Source organism: Mauremys reevesii, linkage group 6, assembly GCF_016161935.1.
Source record: "Mauremys reevesii isolate NIE-2019 linkage group 6, ASM1616193v1, whole genome shotgun sequence".
Taxonomy (NCBI): domain Eukaryota; kingdom Metazoa; phylum Chordata; order Testudines; family Geoemydidae; genus Mauremys; species Mauremys reevesii.
This window is the reverse complement of record NC_052628.1, coordinates 46259497-46269941: the sequence shown is the minus strand read 5'-3', so window position 1 is coordinate 46269941 and position 10445 is coordinate 46259497.

Sequence of the window (10445 nt, the reverse complement as noted above, 5' to 3'; positions counted from 1 at the left end):
TTTAACTGAGCTGGAGATGTAATTACTTGCAGATATGCACAAATAGTTATTCTACATACGCAAACTTCAGAGCCCTCTTCAGACGTGGCTGTATAAGGGCATTTACTTTTGGCAGGAGAGTCAGGGGAAGCAGTGCTAAACTCTAAAGGGACAAATCAACAAATCTCGCTTATCTGCCGCACTCAGGTAATCCCACTAGAATCAACAGGACCGACTGCACAAGAAGAGGGAACAGGATTTGGTCCCAAAAGATTGTAAAAACCACCAGCTCAGCTCCCATAATGTATTCATCCATGACACTTATGTATTCACTGTCTATTTATTTTGGTTTGTTTTACTAGTTGCTTTGCGATTTTTAAAACAGCAGCCCAAATGAACAAGATGAAAAGTTATCCAGGTTCCTCAGCCCAGAGGAGAAGGTTCAGTACTGCCCAGCAGGATTAAAAGTTCCAGGCTGTGTAGACAATATACAAATATGTTGGATAATACTTGGGGCCAGATAGTGACCTCAGTCCAAGAGAACTCCCACTGACATAGATGAGAGTTGTGCACACAGATCTAGGGCATGCACTATGGGGCCCCGCCCCTTAGAGAGTTCTCTCAAGGTCTTTACTCTCTTCTGCACCTTCCCCCTCCTGTTCAATTTACAGAAACAAAATAGGATAAGAAGCATGTTTCCTGCCTTTGACATAAACTGAAAATATTGTGAATGGCCAGTGTTATCTCCAAGTGTCTACTGTGAGCAAATCAGCAGCAACCACTTACAGCTTGAAGTTATTTGGTAACACATATTTGATGCTTTTGAGGTTATGATGCTCATTTTCATACTTTCTCTTCTGTTTCACACGTCTGCCCGAAGAAGGTGTAAAGAGGAGGAGCAAACGAATCTATATGAACTTTGCTGGATCGCAGAAAGAGGCGTGCTCCGACTTCTTGTATTGGTCTGCTCTTCCAGAAAACAACTATCCATTTTTAACATTCACATGCAAAAAGCATAACATGTAAACAACAAAAGTGTCCTCTTAGGGTAGGAACAATTGATGGATTAATCATATTCTTCGTCATTCTTTGGCCCTGAGTAAAAGTCTCCGAAAGACAAAAAATCATTGGAAAACACTGACTCGCATCCTCTAAGTATCTGGTCTGCGGCCAGTCCAGAAAAAGAGTGCCTGAGCTTTCATGATGGACGCTAGTGGTCACTAGTAGGAGAAGCACCGACTGCACCGTACTACTTTCCCTCCTTACAGCTGACCAGAGTCACCTCTAAACGCCCTGCAGACTCATGGTATTTATCAAATAAAAACACCTCCGTGGTCACTCCTTTTTTAGAAAGATGGGACTAATGTCCCGTGTCTTTCCTTTATCAGAATTGGTGTTGTATCTGTTAAAATTCGAATAGAACATTCCACAGCGATACTGACCCTCCTCTGGTCTAGCCCCGTGTAAATCGGGGGTGTGGGAGGCAGGACTGCATTCAATACCATGGAGTTAAAAAGACTTAAAACTGGCACGAGAGAAAAATAAGGCCTAACTTATTACATGTTCTATTAGCATTTTACATGGATAGCACCAGTATGGTGTTCAGGACCAGTATGCTTTTTTCCTTCAGGATTCACCACAGATTAATTCTTGATCATAAATGCATTTAATTGTGCCTACTCTCAGCCTCTTGCGGAGCCAAACTGGAACACAGGAGCTGAACTCCCTTGAGTTTTTTGCAGAAGTCCAGATCTAGTTACAGATCCAAACTTTGTATCTGAGGCATGTCTCCCATTATCACAGGATACCTAATATTATATATACACACACGGACTATTCTATTTTACTTGTTTAAGGAAACGCTTTTCTCATGGCTTCCGGTAGAAAAGAGAACCGTACTGGCCAGTTACTTTAGCTAGTTTCTCCTCTGTAGCCATCACACTGCAGCGAAGAGTTAACGGAATGATTATAGTACAATCAGCGTGGCAGGTCCTGCACCTTGTTACAGGCCAGAAGACTTTAGGCACTTGACCAGCACTATTGCCTTCACTGAGACAAGTGTAAGGATTACGCACATGTGCAGATTCTGTCCTGACATTATTAACTCCTGCAGGGTATAGGGACTAGGGAGAGCCCACACAAGAAGGGGAAAGTTATCCTGGAAACCGCACAGAGTTCCAGATACTACAACCCCTCTGCTGGGAGAAGCAGGAGAAGACAGGGAATGAATGAACCCCCTGAAATGCTGAGATCTGAAGGCAAACCCCATGTTTCCTGGTGTAGCCTTGAGGAGTGAATTATCCTTCATAAAACTCTCCTTGCCTTCCCCTCCCGCTGGCAGCATAACCGTCTAAGGAACTGCCCATCCATAACTTGCCCGTGAGCCGCCTCTCCGAAGACGATGAGTAATAAAAGACAGCGAGTGGGAGTTAATACCGAACCCGCCAGAGGCAGTGTCTCCCACTACCGTTTCCGTGTGTGCCGCAGACCAGACTTCCTTCACTCTGCAGCTGGCCACAGCCAGCCTGGAGTGGGGGCCATTCGCAGGGGACTCTGTCACCTAGGCGGGGACGGGGCAGGTTCTACACTGGTTCCATTCCCTTCCTTCTCACAAGTTTGGGACCATCCACCACTGTAGTGGGATTTCCACAACTTTCCTCTCCTTTGTGATCAAAAACCAGATTCTTCCCGGCTTTCCTCTAGCAAAACACCCCTTGATTATATTGGGAGCAGATTTGGTCCCGAATGCTTCCCCCCTCTGCCAATGTTTAATGTGGGGATTGGGATTTAACAGGTTTAAGTAATGATCAGTATGAATCCACCCAATAATGCATATTTGTAAAACTTCTCCCAAGTCTACTAACCTAGCGTGCATTGGAAATACAATGTATCTGGGGGTGGGATCGTGGTAGACCTGCTGGCTTCAATCCTCACCTTGCTGGGAGTGCTCTGTGCTGTAACATTAAGAATGGGGTAAAGGAGGGTATAAAGAGTGAGCCCACATATTAATTCTGGAGGCAAACACGATGCCCTATGTTGTCAGCTCTGAATGTGCTGGGATAAAGCTGGACCGGTAGAAATTCCAGTCCTACCATTGGCGGCAGCGGAGTAAGTGCCATTTCCCAGTGTAACTCTCCGACAAATTAAACAGCTTGGAGAAATATCAGCCATTCGGCTTCATTTCCCAAATGAGGACAATCTTCAAAAACAGCTGTGCATGCCCACTTCCTTGCTGCGCAAACACACTGGAGTCTCAGCGGCCTGTCAGACGCAGGGGAATGTAACTCTTCAAATGAGCTCTAATTTGACTTTTGGGGGGTCGTCTCTTACCAAGTAATAAGTGAGAGCTTTTTTTCAAGGCACTTTGGTCATATCAAGCCAGTAAGTTAAAGCATCTGTGCGCAGCAGGCTAGAGTTAATGAAGAGAAGGTGGAGGGGTTTTTAATTTTATTTGGTTATATTATCTCAATGTCGCTGTTCTATGCTTGGAAGGATGATGGCAGCAGAAGTGTTTAGAAGATAGAATGATCTGTCTCCGTTGGCTCTGAAGAGCAGTAAGAAAAACCCAGGACTAACCCGAAACCCCTGGCTTGAAATCCGCTAGTTGGTTATGAGTGGATTTCCTTGGGTCAGGGTGACATTGTAAAGTTCGCACTTACTCTTCGTGAGGAGAGCCATATCTAGAATTATGGTGAAAATAACCAGGGGTAGTTATGGGAGTCCTGCCTGGGCTAAAGATTAGGGGTAAGAACACATTAGTTTACTAAAAGAGAGGAAAAGGGGCGGAGGGAGGGATGAAAATGATGCATAACACACCCCAGGGGAAAAAAGCTTAGGAAAGACATTTATGTCATAGGGCTGTGAATGTGCACTAACTCTAATAAATCAGTTCTCCTGTACTTATATTAAGAGATTTATCTTTCAAAAAGAGCTCCCAGTAAAAACATGAGGTAATGAACATATCCTGTTATATACGAATGTCAACTAATAAAACTAAAAGCAAAATGTACATATCTTTTTATTCCAGAGTATCTAACCACGGCAGGAGAGGGAAGTTGGATTTGTAATTAAGTCTTCAATTTAAAATCCATTTCTCAGAACCATTCGGGAGAACGGCGTCAGAAACGGAAAGTGATTGTCCCTGCTAGTTCAATACTGGTTTAGCCAGCGGAGGAAGAACTTCACCGTTTAAGACTTCCAGCAGCCCACACTGGAGGGGAGGCAGAGCCGCGACTAATCAATGAGCTGCGCGAAGCGCGGTCTTTGTGCCCCTTGTGCTTTCTGCGGGATGGGTTTCGGGAGAGAGGGAAGGTGCGTCGTGCTAATGATCACACAGGCTTTCCCCCGCTTCAGCTAGCACTGCCCGGGTTACTTTTATCCGAAGTACTGAGCCCCACCTGGTTTACTTTCAAGAGCACAGTGGGCGGCGATCCCGCAGGCCTTTCTCTAGCGAGTAGCTCCATTTATTTTAGTAGGATTACTCGCCTGAAAAAGGGGCTACAGTTTCAAGACTGGTCCGGGTGCGGGGGATGGGTGGTTGGTTGTGAGACTAATCAGGCGTTTCACGTGACAAGAGCTTTCCAAATCGGAGAGCAAGAGCTTAGATGCACCTGAACTCTCATCTGGTCTTGGGTTTAGGTTTGCATCCTACGCAAAGATGGAGCAAGGCTTTCCAGCTGTGGAACAGTGTTCCGCGGGAGTAAGGTTTCCACTGGTTCTGCTGCAGTAATTCCTTTTAATGGAAAGGAGCCAGATGTAAAAAGAAATACCATCAGGTCACTGTTCTTAATCTTGTTAGGTTAGAACATGGAACTCAGCAAAAGCTGTTTAACTGAATGTCAGCCTATGCAGTCTGCAAAACTGCCTGTACCCAAACTGCAAACAGAGCCAAAGAGATCTACTGTAGGGGAAACGTGACCTCACAGCCTCGCCTCTGAAACTGGCCTTACTGCTTCCAAACGGCTTTGTTTTAGACTGTTTTCGTGTTATCCTGTACAGGACGATGAGATAATATGTAGCAAGTTTTGTATGTAAAATTCATCGTTACTAGCAACAAAGTGGCTGGGCTAAATAGCTGGTTTCAATTGCACTTAAACAATACATTTTTCTGTACATAAACGTGACGTTTTTTAAACCTTAAGAAAGCAAAGCAGGAATAATTTTCCAGATATGATCTAACAGAAGGGCTACCAGTCTAAGAAACTGAGGCATGATTATTTTGACAGATAATTGATAAAACTGCTAATATTTCTAATTGACGTGAAACACACACTGAAGTTAAGTAAAAATCCCGTTGTGACTAAATTAGCCTGACATGAAATGTTAAAGGGGGAACGCTGTCATCTGACGTCGCTCTTTTTCTGTCAAATACAGACACAGTCATCGCATACTGGCCTTGGCAAGGGAGGCGAGAGCTTTTGGAAGAAAAATCGAATCTCGCGGCTCCCCTGCTTGGTGCAGTACTCTCCAAGCTGGCGTGGATGGGAGCGGGGAATACCTTAACAACGTGAATCCTTGCCGTGCGGTCCTGTTGCTGAGTGGGAGCTACTCTTTTAAAAACATTCTGTCGAAGACTTTGAAGTGGCGCTCAGCACATCCGGGACCACCGAAGCGCCCAAGGGGGCGGCCGATGCCCTGCGGAGAAAGCACTTAGCCAGCCGCAAAGAAGGGGCGAAAAGCCGGAGGTTCCTGGAGCCTGCCTTTGTATGCAGTAAACGGAGAGCTTGACATCACCAGGCTGCGGCCCGCTGACATCTTTCTCCTGGGTTTTTAGGCCTGCTTTCTCTTTTAAAACAACTCATTCCAGCGCTAGGGAAAGGCAGAAGCCGGAGCGGAAGGAGTTTCTTTTGAGTGATCAGGCCGATCTATCCAGGCCCTCTAATTAGAGAGGGATCCAGGGGGGCATTAGTTTCCAAACATTTTAATCGAGCCCTAAGCAGGGCTCTTTTCAATGGCAGGGGATAAACGTAGCAACTGTTACAGACAGTCCCACTGAATAGCTGCCTCCCATGGTGGGAATTCAGGGTTCTTTTCACTACCCCCACGCAGTTTAGTCCATGGGCCCAGCAACCCTCCACAGATCTTCTAATTAGTCTAATTAGAAAGGTGGATTGATCGATGTACGGAAGACAGAATTGAGTTAGGAAGATGCCAATCTGTACTTGGGAGCTGTTTATTCTCTGTGAAAAGAAGGTCGTAGAGTCTGACATGGTGGCAAGGGATTCAGGATGTGCCCAGGGCTGGATAATGAAGCTGGCGAAGAAAAAAAACTCTCCTGAACTTTATTTGGGTTGCAAAAAAAATTATGAGAAACTGCCCTTGTTTCTTTCCCCAGATAAGTGTGTTTTCCAAACTAAGCTCTCCGCCCCCAGTTGTTACCTTCGTGAGAGGTGGCTAAATTCCAGTATTATTCTTTTATGGCGAGCAGCCGAATCTACTTGCAAGACACCGACTCCCTTCAAAAGTAGTCAGCCATCATACCCCCAAGAAAATCTACCCTGAAACGCAACCTACCTCCCCTTTCTGTAGAATACCTCCTGAAAGGAGGAGTCAAAATTATAAACTCCCTGTACGTCACGTGCCATCAAAACACAATAGAGAACTCGTGTTAACACCTGCATTTGTTCAATAAATGCTCCCTGTGCCGAAGGAGATGCTCTCCCCTCAATTACTTACAAAGCAGTGACATTGTACTATTAAAATACCTACTAAAAGAAACACAAAGTTGGTGCGAAGTGGCCTTGGTGTAAAGGTTTATATCTGTGCCGCAGTTTACCAATTACAATCAGGAAAAGTCTATGTATTTTACTAATTTATCCGAGTCCCAAAACGAAGATATTTGTTACATTTGAAGAAGTCGCTGGGACCGATCCTGCCGTCTCCGTTTCAACGAGGACCGCAGGATCGGGTCCGCCAGGCCTTTTCCACACTTATGATCGCTGTTGGTAGATTAGGAATTTATGGTTAAATAGTCCGGTGTCTATGAATTAGGATTTTGCGCTGTGTAATAGGAACCTCCCTTCCAACTAAAGGTAGAACTCTATGCAAGAAGAAAGTGTCCTGGGCTTTGTAAGAGAGATCGAAAGCGGGATTTAGTTTCCAGTTCCTTGTTCGGTTCTGTTATGGACATAGGAAGATACCCTGTGTAATATGTAAGGGCTTTTTCATGGCTGACTATATTGCATTTCTACAAGAGCTGATTGATATGATTTCCTGCTGCTGCAGCTTACCAAAGGCTGGGAGAATGAAAGATGAGGCTCTGGCTGACGTTCTGCGCATTCCAGCACATATTCTTGCTGCAGAGAGGAAGAAGGTACCGAAGGGAAACTGCGCGGGTGGTTTTGGGAACACTGAACCTTTAATTGGGCTATAAATCAGCCAAAGGAGTGTGGGGTAGTGTGTGCAGGTGTAAAAACAGAGGGAAAGTCTGCCAATCAGCAAACGCATCAGGGCAAGTCACAACTCCCTCCGAACTGTCACCCTGATAACTCAACTGACAGCAGAATAAACACTGGAGAATTAGAGAAAGGAAGGGACTCGGGATCTGAACACATCCTGCGCATAAACAGCAGCAAACTTGAGCCTGTTTGAATGAGGGGGGTAGCTCGGCTTTTGCAAATGGCATGCAAAAGTGGGTCGGGAATTCCTCCCTCCACTGAGCTCCTCTCCAGGCACAACCCCGCTTCCAGCTGCACTGAAACCGCCTGGTAAGGTTTACAACATAGAAATGTAACCAAGTGCAGTGCTCCCAATGCCAGGGCCACAAACGGATGCAAACCCCTTCCGTGCCTATGGGAGAGAGAGTGAGGCGAATTTCCGTTTCCTTTCGCATGAACCAGATTATAAAATGCCCAAGCCTGTAAAAGATCTGTTATCACACACCCCCTTTTCTGCATCATGTCAGCACAAGACCGCACAAGACACAAATCACAGGGAAACACCCGGTTTTTCCTTTCAGCGGCGCTGATTTTTAGAAGCGCCACTCATTCTCCGCCAGATTGAGATTACAAACAAAATTGCCAACGATTTGAAATTAAATACTCTGCTCAGGAGCAGAACCCTGTCAAGCCTCCATCAAGCCGTTGGCGAAAGCCGTGAAGGGATTCGCAGACAAAGGAAAACAATAGAAGTCTAGTTAGATCATTTTTCTGGACATTGTTTACGGTCTGGAAGGGATCAATCGTTTCAGAATGTTACCAGTAAAAATGATCCTGTATGGAATGCAACTAATCCTCTTAGGTTCCTGTCAACTGCTTCCACACAAGGAATCCGATTTTTCAAATCAACGATCCAGAACTCAATTGGTGAAGAATTTAGTTTGCTCGAGCGTTTTAGTACAGGAATCAGCCTGCAACTCCAAACGTTCTGCTTCTTCCCCCTCCACCCTGTATGTGAGGATCCCAGGAGGGTCTGCAACAATTTGGCACAATGCATACGATCCCCCCGCAAAGCTGACTTTCTTTTTACTTATTCTCAATGAAAACGAGAGAAGTAAAAGACAGGCACGAGGCTGTAAACAGATCCATAAATCCAACGCTTCCTTAGTACAGTCCAGAATCCAAGAACTAGCCCGGGACATCAGCAACTGTTGTATTTCAAAGGATGAAGGGGGAGTCCGGTACATTTGTCTCCTGTTGGGGCGCGCTCGCCATTAAGAGCAGTAAACGTGGCTCTGGCACGACTGGATTATTTGCAACAGCACCACAAAGGTATCACGATTAAAAGTCTTGTAGTCAAGCAAAATGTCAATATCTGTATTACCTTCCTTACTATGTTATTTAACTGAAACACTTCTACTTCTTTCTCTATCAATTATCAGAACAAGCAGGGTTTTTTTATTAGTCGTTCTTAAACTCTTTGAGGCTTCTTACTACATTTTAGATCTCTCTCACACACAGACACGCACATACATACACACCTATCCCTAAAACTAGGAGTTATATGGTGCCAGCGATTTTTACCAGTGAAGAATGTTCTAGGCCAAACTTAAGCGATTTAAATCACTTCTCTTCTCCCCTTCTTCCTTTTGTGTGCCAGAGATCTTTGGGATTCAAAATCTGAAGAAAGCAAAATAATCTATTATTGTTATTAAAGCAGTTTGTTAATTAAAAGACGTTCCAGACCATTCACTGCTAATGTCAGCAAACGTTGAGTGCTCTAGACAATTTGTGTCACTCGGAGGAGCTGCTTCTATGCAGGTACAAGGCAGGTGACATTCGCTTGAGTTCCCCTGAGACACAGCCGTGTACTTTGGTGTTTGTTTATAGAGAAACCAGATAAGACCGAAGTATCCTGAACACAATGCACAAGTATTTTCCAGTCCAACACCCCAAACCACCTACTCAATTCTGTCTAAATTCTATAGCGCAACTTGTGGTACTTACTGACAGAGAACAGCTCAGCAAACTGTATCAGACTGAGGAGGGGGATGTTGGGCTCTTAATATACTTATATTTTATTTCAAATTAAAATTTCTTCCGGGCAGTCGGGTTGTTTTAAACACATATGCAAAATGCCTCTCCTAAGGGTCATACACATCAAAAAGTTATTGGGATTCTATGTTTGTGACTCTTTAAAAGGAGTTAAGCAAATGTTGCTCTTGAATGACGCAGATTAGGTTGCTTGTGCTGGAGACTGAAAGTTTATCTAGTTTGTTGTCGGCCTGTCAGAACGTTCCTCTGAAAAATACGTCCGGATCAGAAAAAATTGCAAGTATCGTCCTATTAAATACATTATCACGGAGGCAGGCGAGCAAATTTTTTAAATCAAGGAAACAGCCTCAGTATTTTAAGGTGAGTCATGTGCTGAAAGTGATCTAAAGAAGTTAAATTTCCAGAAAAATGACTCCTTTTGGCCTCGCCGACAAAGCTTTGGGGCATTGTGTTGTTTTGTTTTACTGTAATCAGTCACTAGTGAAGAGATGGAGCGGTACAGCGGAGACTTCACAATGTTAGGTATATTACATTGACATTCACTATCTTCTAACAACCCCAAAGCGGTGTCCTATGGTAAAGTTAGAGGAAGGAATAAATCTAGATTTAACAATGAGGATTATTTTACATAGGCAATAGTTCTTGTTGCCCAATAGTACTGAAGCAGGTAAATTATCTAGGGAACTTGTAGTCTCGTCATATACATATGGATGAGAAAACTATTAGCTTCATGTTGTGCTTGCTAAATATATTCGTCAGAGCTATGGGTCTTACTTTTAAAAGATTATAGATAGATTAGATTATGTTAAATAATACACATATAATCCACCTGTAGAAACACATACATACATAATATAACTGGAAAAGAAATGTCCACTGTTCTTTCATAAAATATTTTTGTTGAGTGGACATTTCTTCCCCAATCTTATTCAACAAAATTTCTGAGATACACACATATATTTGCAAAAATACCCTCAGACTTAATCATAGACAATTCTTTCCCAGTTTCATCCAAAGGATTAATGCAATTTAAAT